The sequence below is a fragment of the Rattus norvegicus genome, chromosome 9 (assembly GCF_036323735.1).
Source record: "Rattus norvegicus strain BN/NHsdMcwi chromosome 9, GRCr8, whole genome shotgun sequence".
Lineage (NCBI taxonomy): Eukaryota > Metazoa > Chordata > Mammalia > Rodentia > Muridae > Rattus > Rattus norvegicus.
This window is the reverse complement of record NC_086027.1, coordinates 70,778,011-70,793,647: the sequence shown is the minus strand read 5'-3', so window position 1 is coordinate 70,793,647 and position 15,637 is coordinate 70,778,011. Positions and strand designations below refer to the sequence as shown.

General features: G+C 37.5%; 1 protein-coding gene and 1 long non-coding RNA gene across 3 annotated transcripts in view; one reads left to right on the top strand and one right to left on the bottom strand.

Moving 5' to 3' along the window:
• The window catches only part of Pard3b (par-3 family cell polarity regulator beta), a 1,028,687-nt gene that overhangs the window by 767,397 nt on the left and 245,653 nt on the right, over positions 1-15,637 (bottom strand).
• On the top strand, positions 1,321-13,959 carry LOC134480584 (uncharacterized). The gene is made up of 2 exons (XR_010055007.1): positions 1,321-11,353; positions 13,685-13,959. It is a non-coding gene; the product is annotated as an uncharacterized LOC134480584 (long non-coding RNA).

Genomic DNA, 15,637 nt, shown 5'->3' with positions numbered 1-15,637 from the left:
ATGGTAGTCAGAGAACAGGTAGGGCAGAGTATGGAGAAGGAGGTATAATGGTTAACACTGATTGTCAAGAGTATGAAACAACCCAGAAGACAAGCACCCAGGCACATACGCCATAGTATCTCTGCTATGTTAGCTTCTGTGTATGCACATAAGGAATTTTCCTAATTAAGCTAACTGAGGTGGAAAACACAACTTCTGTGGGCTGAACAAAAGGACCCATTGATTTTCTTTTTCACTATGTGGTATGATCAGCTGCCTCAAGCCCCTCTTGCTGTTATTTTCCTGTCATAATTGACTATGTAATTTACACAATCGACTTGAACTCTAAGCCAAAATAACCTTTCCCCCTTAAGTTGCATTTGTCAAGGTCTTTTATCATGGAAACAGGATAAAGAACTCGGGCAGAGCAGAACTCTTAGCACTCATGAGTTGTGTGAAGACCCTATTTTATTTTACTTGACATGGGATCTCATTAGATCTTAGCAAGGCTGCAGCTTGCTATGTAGCTGAGGCTGGACCCACCGGCTTTACCTCCCAACTGCTTGGGTTAAAGCATGTACCACCATGTTTGGCAAGGAGACCCTATTTTGTTACGAGTAAACCATTGAAAATGTTTACACAGACAGGAGGTACAAGCAGTGGTTAAGCTAAGCCACACCAAAACGGCTCCAGAAAACGCCCTGAAGAAGCTGTAGCTGCTCTGTTGCACCAGCCAAGAAACAGAACCGCTGGTGACTGAACCCAAAGAAGGCATGAGATTTGCAGTCAACGTTTCTCACAATAACTGAAAGCATAGTTTAGCAACAAGATAGAGTTTAAGGGCATCTTGGTGATGTAAATCTTCTTCTTGTGCTTAATTGCCTGCTTAGAACATTCTTTCTTCTCATTTACAACAGTAATAATGGCAACTTACATCTGTCTAGCTTTTGGCTTCAGAGGATATTAGTTCTCTAATGGTAGGGAGCAGGTGTTCATCTTTCCTTCAGAGCCGGGCATACTGCGCTGTGCAAGTGGAGCTTTTATTTTTAAGCAACTAATTACTATGAGTTGGAGATGTCACTGTAAAGTAGGCGCACTCAACAGACTATAGAACAACTTCCGGAATATGATCAGGTCAGACTGCAGCCATATAGATGACTCCGTGTGGCTCCACATGCAGCATAGAATCCGGTTACTCTTTTTGCTTAGCTCATCTCAGTCACCGGCCACCTGCCCCGTCTACCGTACCTTCTTGCACACATTTCCTGCATGTGGCAGGAAGTTGCTCGTGTGTGCTTATGTCATAATGGTGTGAGTTCATCCATTCTGCAGAGAAATGGAGCAACCTACACCGGCAGGTGAGTGCTGTAAGGGAATTAAACATTCCTTCAATATCCCAGATTTGAACAGTTAAATTCTTGACTACAGAAATACCAACTATCATTTCAACTGGTTCCAAGCAGAAAACCAACCTGGGATATTGGAACATTATATGAAAATATAGTTTAAAAATCCACTGTGCTAATACGAGATTATGTGCTCCCCTTTAAGATTGAAAAAATAGTAGATGTTGAGTCATGTTTACACGTATACACTGTGCTGATCCAAACGCTAATTAACGCTGTAGACTGTATTCAGCCATTTCTTTCCATTTTGTGTCAGCTTCCCTCCCCCAGTTTGGGATCTTAGGAGAAGAGCTGTTGAAAGACAACATGCTCATCAACCTACTTTTAAAAACCTCGAATGACTTTCAGGTAGTTATGGCCTGAGCCCTTTAAACAAGGTCTTCCTTAATAACTGTGCTATTCCAGGCTGCACTGCTTGGCTACAGTGCCCAAAAAGAGGGCCTTTGAAGATTGGGTTGGTAAATCTATGAACTTTCTCCAGTTTAATTTACTTACTTACATAACTACCTATCAAACGTGTGTGTGTGTGTGTGTGTGTGTGTGTGTGTGTGCGCGCGCGCACGTGTGTGTGTGTATGTGTGTGTGTGTGTATGTGTGTGTGTGTGTGTGTATGTGTGTGTGTGTGTGGTCTTTGTATATATGTATATATCCCCATCCCTAAGTTACCACAGTCCCAGTACCAAAATATATGGGACACGGGCCAACTATTTCTGTTGTATCAAAGCAAAATCTAGAAATTTCTCTCATAAAATCCATATAACGCATTCTCATGGAGTAGTTCCCTTTCAAGTAGGACGATCCCATTGATCCAGAGTGGGATGTACTGATGAGCACTGCACTGAGGAGGCTTCTTCATTCTTCAGCTGCCAAATACATCCAGAAATAAACCAAATATATTCGCTAGACATGTTTTGAGAGCGAAGAAAGTCTGTTTCCCTCTAATTGTAATCAACGCTGTTCTTGTGTATCTTGGAACGTCATCATTTTGACTTTTTCTTTACATTTCATTTAAATACTTCTACTCAGTTGGCTTAAGTATGAGGAGGTTTTTTCTGAGAAAACTTATAAAAGCAACGAAGTGTCTCCATGTTAGGTCCTAATTATGCACACATGAATGGAGTTTTCATATAAATGTGATCGTTAAAGGATATTGTTCTCATTTTCAGATGTAATAATGAGAATCCTTACTTCTACCCCAATTACTCAGAATGGCCACCTAGGTCACTTCTCAATGTGTTTGATCTCAGCAACATAGTTAGAAGAGTAAAATTATATTACCCTTTGAAGTCCAATCCCTATTCACTACAAAGTTTAAGTAAAATTTTAAATAAAATAGCATCCTGGAAAACAAAGCTTGTGAGATAAATTCTGAAATGAAGGGGAGTTCAAAGAGAGGTGACTTTCCAGCTAAGTCTATTATTCAATTAATAAAAGAAATAGTCTAAGCCATCCATTTGCCGAGTTCTTTAGGTATTAAAAGTAGTTATCACGTTATAGCATAACAGGTAAATTACAACAGAGGTTTAAAATTTTTATTCAAGTTTATTCGCTCACCAATTCCCAATTAGAAAATGGACTTCACATATATCGGAGGCATAATGAGAGCACATTTCTAATGGCTACATTTGCTCTTCTCTTGGGCTGAATCCCCTTCTCCAGCTAGTGAAGAAGAACACAGCTATGATCCCCTTGTACCCTGAGACGGAAAGCAGTTCCCATCAGGACAATTCATCCTGAGAGCGCTGGCCTCTTTTTAGGTCTGAGAGAATGGTGGGAAAACTCATCCTCCCTTTGAAAAGAAATAATCTTGACCTATATTAACTGAACCTTCAAATGCCAGAGTCTAAATCCAAGTTCACATCCGAGTTTCTTTGAAGATCGCATACCGTGTTTATACAGACTCTAACGCTGTTTACTGTATTCAGCCATTTATGGCAATTTCTTTCAATTCTGTCTCAGCTTCCTCCCTCAGTTTGGTGTCTTACTTGGAGAACATTTAAATGACAAGGTGCTAATCAACCTACTTTTCAAATCATCAATGGCATTTAAATAGTTTTTGGCCTAAGCCCTATAAATGATCTAGTCCTTAAATAACTGTACTATTCCAGGCTGCATTGTTTGGACCATGGTGGTCTTAGAGGTGGGTTTAAGAGGGCTCTTGGAGGTAGGGTTGGTAAATCTATGACCTTTCTCCAACTTAATTTATTTACCCACATCACTACTTACCTTGTTCACTGGATTTCAGGAAAACCAGATACTACTGAAATTCTGAAATACCCTCAGATGCCGAGAACTTACAAAGTCAGAAATACAAAGTGACAGATTTAAACTTCGAAGATGCAAATGGGATCCTAGTCATGCCTATAACTACAAGAGAGCTGATTAATATTCATGACCTGGGTCTTCTTATCTCGAAATTGAGATAATGTCATTCTATATAACAATATAATCAGGTAATAGAATAAATTCTTAATATCTTAAAGCCCTTCAGTAGATGTTGGATGACTGTACACATTTAGAATATATTGTATAAGATAGGTCATATTTGCTTTGAACGTCTCTCACACTGGTGCTATAATAGATAACTCACATATCACTGATTTTCCTAATTCATTAAAATATCTATGATAAAAGGAAAACTGTTAGCACAAATTCACTGGTACACAGTCAAAGGCACAGATAAAGACAGTCAGTCAGGATTCTTTCCAGTAGATAACAGCAAAACGTCAACAAAATAATTCTGTGACTCAGTGCTTCATTTTAGCAGTTGGACTAAGAAAGGAAAGAGTACCATAGTTTTGAGAGGCTGGGGAAACGTTTATACACAAACTGGAAAGCATAGATAGGCCTTTCTGTAAAAGGCTAACATGCACTGTGTAAAGACACTGAATTGTGAGTCTAAATCTTTTGAAGCTTTATCTTCCATAATAAGGATTTTTACTTTGACACTACAGGCAAACCATTGATAGCTAAAGACATTTGAAGAAAAGAGAAAAAGAAAAAATATTAACCTCGTCATAGAGGGATTTGGCCATGTGTATAATAAGAGTCTGAACCAAACATTAGGAAGGTCAAAGGTTAAAATTTGGAGTTTGTAACTAATAAATAAAAAAATCAGATATTCTAAGATGACATTTCAAAATGGAATGCCTTCTCGGTTAGTCAGCACAGAGACTAGGTCTGTAAGTGACAGAAGCCAGTGTGTGACACTAATCAGCAGAGACACAAGTGAAGTTTTGAGACACAAACAATTCCCTGGGCTACAGTGTAAAAAATAGCTCTGAACTCTGGCTGTGCATCTGAATTACTTACAGAGCTTTAAACATTTGCTCATGCTCGAGGCCTCACCCCAGAGGTTGTGATCATGGCTGGGGTTGAGCATAGCCGGAGCAGAGAAAGAACAGAGGGGGGAAAGGAGCCTCAGGGAACTCCTGGGGCAAGGTAGGAAGAAGAGATTGAAAAAGAAGCAGAGTTTGCAGAAGTGAAAGGAAAAGCCAGAGAATGAAATATGGCAGAATCCGATGCAAAAGCCAATTTCAAGAGAGCATGGCGATAAGCACAATGACCACTGCTGAATAGAGATCTGTGGTGAGAGATCTAAACAGTGCCTGCTTCCTGTTTATGTGCAGTCCTGTGAATGGATGAGGGCTGGGAAAATGGCATCTTCTGTCTGGGACTCAGATGCACTGACAGCCTAGGAAGCCTACACTGGACCAGAAGCAGATGGTCTCTGCTGGGTTGAATGGGATTGATTAAACTAAGCTTGGAGTTGCAACCTTCCACATCCCATGAATATGATAAAAAATTAGCCCTCTGCCAGAGAAGAAAAATGTAACAACATTCACAGTGAATAACTGATTCATTCATTCATTCAACCAGTCAGTCAGATATTTCTACATCCATTCATTTAGCAGCCATTTACTGCAGGCAATGAAGATAGCACTTCAAAACAATCTTGAAGGCACGTGATATGTGTTAATTTGCATATAATTTTAATCTGTTTCAAAACTGTAGTACAGCATATTTAACATGTATTTTTGAAGTCCTTGAAATTCAGTTTGACAGACTTTTTTAAAGCAAAAAGAGTATTTTTATTGTGAGCAGTCTATTTTTCCTCCTCCAATATCCCCCACAGTACTTCTTCAAGTGTCTACCTCATTAGAATTTAGTTTTGTTATCCTAAAAGTGTCAGACTAATGGGTACTTTTAAAATTATTACATTAATGTTCTTAATGCAAATTTCAGCTTTGAAGCCATTCATTAACAAAAGAGAAGGCCAGATCTCTTTAACTAAGCATGAGCCATCCTCCCTCTTCTGCAACTACCACTGCTGTTTCTACAAAAGCCTTAAAGGAAACCAATTAAATTAATATTCTCCTGTAATACATGAGCAAATCCTCACCTCTGTCACTGGCTTCTCTTCTGATTGTAAGACATTCCCTGTGTGTTATAATTTCATGCATCTCTACCACTGAACTGGTTTTCAGAAAACTGTAAGTAAAGAAGGATATTGTCGCTGCTAGCATGGTTTAGTACACAATGTCACCACATCTATAAACACAGATGGATCATGGCTTTAGTTACAGTCTCTACCCAGATAGCTACAGTTTTCAGTTTTTATCTAGTTGAAGAGTAGACACAGGAGTCAACCACTGGGAAAGTCAGAAAGCCTCACAGCAGCAGAACCACAGGCAGTAAAAAGAATGTGCAAGTCAGTAAAAGCAAAATGAAAGAAAGAATCTTAATTTTCATGAGTTTTTCACACACATAGGTGGAACTAAGCAGATGGAGAAAATAATTCTGTTTCTAAGAGAAAAGGGGTGTTATCAATATTTAATCATTTTTATATTACAGCTGTAAGAGGTGGCTTTTGAACTTGTTTGTTAAGATAACCTTGTTCTTCTGGCTCCTTCTGGAACTTTCTAATCGGCCCAATGTGTCTGGGAACCAGAAGGCAGAGTTTACAAGCACCTGGGTAGGTATGATGACAGAGTGGAGAGAGGGGGAGACAATAGCACTGTACGCTGCTTTGGCTCAATGCACTTGTATTTAGAGCTCAGATAGCTAGGAAGATGCTTCAGTCCCAGGAAGTCTGTCCCTAAAGCATCATTCCTCGTTTTCAATTTTTCATTGTATTTATTTCCTCTTTATAGTTGTTAATCAACCCCACTGTCCTTCTACATCTTTGTTTTCTTCAACATTAATGACACAAGAATTAGTCACAGTAAATAGGATGCAGTCTTGACTCATATCCACACCTTCCTCAATAATCAGTATTCCATCGCTAGACTATCCATTAATTATATTTATGTATTTAGCTACTAGGCTATAAGTAACATGAATATATAAATCATAATCTTCATCTCTGTATTTAGTGTTACATGTTATAAATTAAATTCAAATGTTCATTTTTTTATAAAACAATAAGCAACAATCCACAATGGATTGTTAAGCTTTTTGCCACAATTGCATAACTTCGAAAATGTCAATTACTCATGAGTTACATAATTCTTTACAATTGATAAACAGCACTTCAAATAGCAGCACAAGACACACATCATCCTGTAAAAGAATTTCAAAGAAAATGGCATTTTGTGGCAAAAGAACTGAAATAAAAATAAAAACCACAAACAGCTGAAATACACTCACAGCTGTGACCACTGGTAGTTGTTCCTTCAGAAGGGGAGGGTCCCAAAGGCAAGAGTGAACAGGAATGGGTGGGGCTGAAGGGAAGAATTTATCCACATGTACTAACTGATTTTGACCCTAGAGATAAAGTCATAATATGCATAGGCCATTTCAAATGAGCAACTCCACGGTGACACAGTGATTTCCTAGAAGGAGACCCTACTGCGTCAAGATCCCATTATTAATGAAAGGGATTAGGAGGAAAAATATGTTCCCCATTACACAGCATGGGACACATTTAATGAGCTATGTTTCCTCTATTTCCCATCCCTCAGTATTCTTCAATGCCATCAATGGGTGTCTCACATTCAATTCAGAATAACTGGAGACAAGTGATGTAACAATCCAAGAAACATGCTTACTGTATGAAAGTATAATGTATAAATGAGCTGAAAGGAACTCATACGATTTGAACTTTCAGAGTTCATTCTTATGCTCCATCTGTTTTGTTTCCTTGTAAAGTGGTTACTGATACTATCGAGATTGCCACATTCCCCTGACATTAACTTCTGGCATGAGAATGGTATAATTGTTGAAATTAATCTGAAATATTGGTATGATATTATTAACAAAAATGATATTTATTTTCTCAGGTTTTCTCCAAGACTTTGTTTCTAATCCTGAATATCCCATCTCTTCTGGCTCCCTTGGCTGTGACAATTTGTCTGATGGCCTCGAATTTAATGACCTTGCCTGCTCTGAGGGGCATTGGTCAGACATTTTATAGAATATTCTTTATTCTGGGCTGTGTCTTAAATTTTGTTATAATCAGACAAGGTTTATAGGTTTGGGGTAATCACAGTAGTAAAGTCCAATTCCCAACACAACATATCAAAGATACGTCTTATTGTGGTGAGTTATCACTGTCAGTGTTGACCTGGACAACCTGATTGGAATGTGTTGGCTCCACTGGAAGCTCTCTGGCTCCCCTACTACACTGCTCTTCCCAAAGGACACTCAACATGCATATATAGTACTCAATGAGCAATACCATTGATAGCAGAGAACCTACGTGAATAATTTGAAATTTTTATGTGTAAAAAATTACATGTATCACTTATTTATTTACCTAGTAGTTTATTAATAGCATAGAACTCTTGAAGATTTATTTGCTTTGGATCATTCCCAGAGCATTTATGTATTGATTGATTGATTGATTGATTGATTCTGTTTTTCTCTTTATGGCTATTAGAAGTATTTTCATTTGGTCCCCATGTCGCTTTTATATATTACAATTACTATGGGATCATTTGAGCATTTAACAAAAAATCCATGTTACTTGCCCTCCCGTTGTTGCATGGTACTTCAGGACAACACTATATGTCATGTGATCCAGGGTAGAATTAGTCATTGCTCTTAGGCAGTTCTGATGCACAATTAGAAACCACTATTTGAGAACTAACAATGCTTATTTGTTGCTTCCATAGTGTGGCTCCTTCTAGGGTTACCTTGGCATTCAGAACAATGCTGTTTGTAATTATATACTAGAAAGTGAATGTACAGACATGGGTATTTATGGCCATCTTTATCCTTCTATGTTGATATGTATATATCTCCATCTATATTGAACTAAGCATGAGTTCACATTGATGTCCCTGTTGCAATTTAGTGTCTAGTCTCTTTTCTACTTGTCTCTGTCCTCTCATACTATATTACTTAAGACATACAAAGTGTACTTCTACACACTTTTCCCATGAAAAGAACATGGTTTAAAAAAGGAAAGTGATTTCCCAATTGACAGTTCAACCTACAGAAAAAAAGTTCTATGAAGATGTTAATAACAGAAAGTATGAACAAAGACTTCCTTCCTCATTATAAGCACTGCTTAGTCTAAGTTCTCATAAGTACAGGCCTTAGATGAGGCTGAAATGTTCAACCTTCACTCAATATTTCTCTTGGGGCAAGTTATAATTGGATGTCACACCTATTAACTCAACTTCATCCTCGTAATTATTTAATAATTTTCCATGTATTTCTTTTTTACAACTGCATTTTGAATAGCACTAATATATGCAATGATAACATTTTGAGACATGCGAACTACTTAAAATTGTAATTACTGTATGATCATCCCAAAGGAATCATTGAAACTAGAGTAACACTTTCAGACCAATATAAAAATAAGTCATTGCTGTATTCTGGGTGGCTAAAAAAATCCAATGCTTTAGTAAACTTTGTTATAAAAATAAATATTTTGAGTTTCCATAAACCTAAAATCCTCAAAATGAAAACTGAGTGTGAATAATGAAAATCTATATCCATGTGTACTCATGGCCTTATTAAACCAACGTTTCCACCTACTTTTATGTAAGGAATGCAAACAATATCCACCTAGGAGTTCCAAGATCACTCATTCGTGGTACATCAGCCAGGCAAGGATTCACTCTTCCTCCCTTCTTTTTTGGGACCTTTTTAGAGTGCGATAACTTCCCTTGAATCACTGCAGGTCCACCTGTTTTGTACTCATCCTCACTTCAAAGCCTCTGTCACATAAACCTTTTCACAGTCACTCCAAGAGGGCAAGGATGGCATAGGAACTAGTCTTAGTTAAACAGAGCTCGTGCTAGTGAGTATCTCTGTATTCATAAAGTAAATAGCCAGGGTCGTTGCTGAGCATAGATTCTACAACTAAGCTATATTTCTAACTCCCAAAGCTCCAGTCAAAATGTAGTATCAACTTGTAGATGTATTTTTGGTAACATCCGCAACAAAAACAAAAGAAAAACCCAGACAAAATACTCAAAGCAAAAAGTTGAAGAAGATGCATCAGAAAAGCAAGAATAATGGTCAACAAGATACACAAAAGCAGAGCCTGAAATTCCTTCAGCCTAATGCCTTATTTCCAGGATCAGGTAAGAACAAAGAAAACATAGCCAAGTCCACTGGATTACTACAGCAAGAAATGAAGCTCAGTAAAGAGTCCAAGGTGGGCAGAGTCACGGACTGAGGCTATAGCTGCAGAAATGTTTCCAGAGGCCCTAGGAGCAAAGACACACATACCAGCTAAGTATTAGTTGGCGAATACCTGCGGGTAAACTACCCAGGAGGGTAGAAATCACTGCATCAGCAGACACTGCCAAGGACACGTAGGAATAGCTTTTCTTCTCAAGGGGATGACTGAGAAGTCCTGACTGGTTACTCCCAGACAGTGCACAGCAGGGTCATGGTTCAGGAGCAGAAGACACTTTAGATTCAGCCTAAGTGGTTCTCTGGTGCCAATGTACAAATTCCTGAACACCTGCAAGGATTGAACTAGTTCTAAGAAATGTAGCTATGTCTCAGAATAACAATAAACAATATTAATAGTACTAAAAATTAAATCCAGGGACTGGAGAGATTGCTCAGTCCTTCTGAGCACTGGCTGCTCTTCTAGAGGAACTAGGTTCAATTTTGTGCACAGAGGGTGGAGTTCAGTCACCTAGAACTCCAGTTCTAGGGGATCCAACTTCATCTTCTGGCAGCACTAGGCAATCATGTGATACACAGATATCCATGCAGACAAAACACACGTACACACGAAATAAAAAAATAAAATAAACTATATCCATCATCCAGTAAGATAGAAATAACAAAGTCTGGCACTTAGTAAAAAATTACCAAGCACACTCAGTGTAAGAAAACTATGACTTACAAAAAGGACATAATTAAGCAATGTGTACCCACTAAGCACTGGAAACTCATTAGAATCAACACTTAAACAGTGAGCATGGTTATCCTTTACAAGTTAGAATCTTAAGAATAGAATATATTCACATAAATGGATGGATGGATAGATGGATGGATAGATAGATAGATAGATAGATAGATAGATAGATAGATAGATAGATAGATAGATAGATAGATGTTCAATATTTGATGTTCAACAGCTAATGAGGCAATTTTGAGAGGTGTTTAGAACACTGTGGATGGGGCCTAGATAGAAACAAAAGAAGTTTCCTTGGAACATTATGCCTGGTCCCCAGTCACTACCTAAATCTCAGTTTCCTGTCCTTTGTGAGATAAGTAGCCACTGTCCATGTTCTGTGTCTTGATATTCAGCCTCATCATGAAACCAAAATTAACATACCCTCAGACTCAAATCTAAGAAACCATATGCCAAAACAAATAATAGCATTCTCTATTGTTCTGTGTTGTATTTTTAGCACAGTGGTCAGATCTCTTCAGAGTCTAGAAAGGAGTCAGAGGAAAACAAAGACATTGGTCCAGAGAAACAAAAGCAACAATTGCACCACCCTTCTAACAGTGCAAGTGAGGAGAACTTCCCAGGTGACATTTTGAAGGTGCTAAAGGAAGATTTATATTTAATCTAAGCTTCTGTATACAACTTAAGGCTTTTATTTTTACTTTGATTGGATATTTTCTTTATTTACATTTCAAAAGTTATCCACTTTTCCTGGTTTCCCCTCTGGCAACCCCCTATCCCATCCTCCCTCCTCTTGCTTCTATGAGGGTGCTCCCCCATTCACTCACTCACTCACTCCCACCTTCCTGCCCTGGCATTCCCTTACACTGAGGCATTGAGCCTTCATAGGACAAAGGGCCTCTCCTCCTTTGCTAGACAAGGTCATCCTCTGCTATATATGCAGCTGGAGTCATGGGTCCTTCCATGTGTACTCTTGTTGGTGCTTAATTCCCTGCAAGCTCTGCGGTGTTTGGGTGGTTGATATTGTTGTTCATCTTATGGGGTTGCAAACCCCTTCAGTTTCTTCAGTCCTTTCTCTAACTCCTTTATTAAAGGCACAAGGGGACACGTGGTAGTTATAAGATGTTATAGGCAGCAGAATTACTCTGACAATGCAGATGAGCACAAGGGTAAAGCATGGTCAAGTGTGGTTCACTCTTGTCTGCTGCACTGGAAGATAATGAGCAAATAACATGAAATGCAAACAGCTTAAATGCCCCAGTGAAAAGCAGCCACGAAAGACCTGCTGTGTGCTACTCACAAGAAACTCATCAGCTATGTGTGTAGAGAGAATTTAAAAGGACAAAGGAACAGGTCATGCCAGAACCAGTCAAATGACAACAAACATTCTTAAACTCATTCTGATAAAGTTACTATTAAAGCAGTGAGTTCTTACCAACACCTTTAAGAGCATCTCATCGTGAAAAAGGGTTAAATCACCAAATGTTCATAAACACTGTATTTGGAAACTCCATGCACAGAGTAGCTAAGCTCTACAGCTAATGGCATGGTTATTACAAAATGTGATAGAAATGGGCAAACCCACAGTCAAGGATTGCAGTGCCCCATTCCAAATAGCTCACACAACAAGTAGAAAGTCATTAAAAAACAAAACACCAGATCCATTCTTGAAAACATATTTAGAAAACATTATCAATCAACTTAATCTAATTGACATGCTTAGAACAATTTATCCAACAACAATAAAATACACATAATTCTCAATAAATTGAAAAGCACTCAAATGACACGAATTATTTTCTTTGACGTAAAAATCAGTAATGAAAGAGCTACACATAATATAAATTTTTGGATAACAATATACTTCTAAGTAATTCAGATTCAATGAAGATATAAAATACTAAGTACACTAAATTGAGTGAAAATCAAAAACTATCAAAATTTGGTAGGATGCTATTTGAGCAACACTCAAGTGAATTAATAGCACTAGATAAATATCTATACTAGAAATGAAGACAGGCCACAAAATTAATCACCCCAGCTTCAAACTTAAGAAAACAGCAAGGGAATTGAAAATTAATCACACAATGAGGAATAATGGAAATAATAAAGTAGAAAGGGAGAATCAATGAACCAGATACAGAAATAACTCAGAAAAAAATCAATTAAACCAAAAGTTGATTATTTTGAGTTATTTTGAGGTACAAATTTCTTAATAGATTGAACAAAAACAAAAAAGAGAGAAACCTAAATTAATTCAAAATTATCAATAGAGGGACAGCAGAGCTAATAAAATGTTAGCACCTGTAGATAACAAACAGAATAAGAAAATATTATTCAAAACTTTGTGCCAGAATAATCAATAATTCAAATTAAGTACACAATTTTTTATAAACTATACAAAGTATCCATGTTACTTAGTATGAAGACAAACAATACCTTTACAATTAGAATTTAATTAAAGAAAAAAAAAACGGGTAGGAAAAAACTCAAGGCCCAAACAATGAAAGAGTAACAATAAGAAATCCAAGTCAGATCCTTTAGAAAAAGAACTAAGAACACAACGTGTTCAGAGGGACAACCTGACTGATAGGACAACCTAGGAACAAAAAACCACAGAAATATACAAAAGTCCCTAAGCAATTTTTTAAGATTTATTTATTTTATGCATATGAGTACACTGTACACTGTAGCTATCTTCAGATACACCAGAAGAAGGCACTGAATCCCATTACAGATGGTTGTGGGTCACTATGCGGTTGATGGGAATTGAACTCAGGACCTCTGGAAGAGCAGTCAGTGCTCTTAACTGCTGAACCATCTCTCCAGCCCCCCTAAACAAATTTTCGATTTTACAAATTTGATCTAGGAATCCATAGAAAGGACACTGAAGCACAATGTCCATTTTCAATGGAGGATAATTTAACATTAAGAAGTTAATTATTGTAGCTTATCATCTTACCAATAGGAAAGAAGACCACATATCCCAACAGAAAAGGTCATTTAACGTGAAAATGTGCATCCCTGCTCTTAGCACCAGCAAGCGAAAAGCCACCCTGAAACCTGGAAATGGAAGGAGTGTTCTCCAAAGCAAAAAAATAGAAAGCCCAGAGCTGGCAGCTTTCTTAATGGTGAGATACTAACCATTTTCCTCTTAAAGTATCCACTCATGCCTCTTCAGTTCAACATCTGTAATGGAGGGTCTAACCAGAGAATGCAATAAGAGGAAATAAAGTCATTTCAATAATGGAAAAGTAAAATAAAGTCTTTATGTTTAGGAGGCAAATCAGGCAGAAAATGCAATAGAAAAATCCATATTTAGCACATTTATATATACATATAGACAGTGGCATATTGCTGATGTATAATTAGTTGAACATCATATATACACATATATGTATATATATGCATATACATATGATTTATCCATTACTGCATAATCAAAAAATTGTATTTCCAAAAGCTAATAAAATATTCAGAATTGATATTTTAAAATAACATCATTACTAATCAAACCTAAAACTATAAGCAACATAGGCACCTATCAAGCAAATGATATGAAAGATATAGAAAAATCACAAGACTGAAAGAGAACTTAGAGGAAGACCTCAAAGCAGGAGAGATACTTGTTCTCTGTGAAAAGGATGGTGTAAGTTCTCTCTACAATGGACTAACATAATCCCATTGAGTTTCCAACAAGCTCCTTTGCAGAAATCAGTAAGCTAATTCTTTGAAATGTAAAAAATCTACAATACCACAACTGAAAGAGCTGGAAGGGGCTCGAGACCCCATATGAACAACAATGCCAACCAACCAGAGCTTCCAGGGACTAAGCCACTACCTAAAGACTATACATGGACTGACCCTGGGCTCCAACCTCATAGGTAGCAATGAATATCCTAGTAAGAGCACCAGTGGAAGGGGAAGCCCTTGGTCCTGCCAAGACTGAACCCCCAGTGAATGTGATTGTTGGGGGAAAGGCGGTAATGGGGGCAGGATGGGGAGGGGAACACCAATAGAAAAGGGGAGGGGGAGGGGCTAGGGGACATTGGCCCAGAAAAGGAGAAAGGGAATAACAATAGAAATGTAAATAAGAAATACCCAATTTAATAAAGATAAAAAAATAAAAATAAATAAATAAATAAATAAATGTGTCAAAGGTAATACAGTATTGAGAAGATAATATTTTGTGAAAATTATGTCAAAACAAATAAAAATTCATGTTAAAAAAGTACATGTGGGATAGAGAAATGGCTTAACAGTCAAGAATCAGAACATTGGCTGCCTTTCCAGAGGACCAGGACTTGATTTCTGTCACTCATAGAGTGGCTCACAACCATCATCCAACTTCCTGGAGATGTAATATCCTCATTTTGCCCTCTGAGGGTAACACACTGTATGCACATGACATGGTTAGACATGAAGGCAAAACACCCATATAGATGAGGTAAGTATAAAAGAAAAATAATTAAAATTGACTTTAACTTGTCTCTTTCTCTTTAGATGGATGGACAGACAGACAGACAGACAGACAGATAGATAGATATCTATTCAGAATAGATTACTGAGTTAAAATACAACTTAAAATTGGAGACTAGGTAAAAATTTCTTAAACATAATACCAAATTCATGATCTGAAATTCAAAGAGGAAATTCAATAAACAGCAGAGGTTCTTAGTGTCACATACTTAAAGAAAGGAAAATAAAAGTCACAGCCTGAAACAATGCCAAACAATGTGACAAACAGTGACTTGTGCCCACAGTATAGAAAGAACTATAGAAACTCAATGAGAAACAACCAGTGAAATAAACTGGTGAAGGTTTCAGCCAAAGCCTAAACAAGTATCAAACAGGTACATAAGAAGGTGCTCTCCACCCTGGCCATGAAGGACTTACAATTGTAACCCACAATTTAAATCAC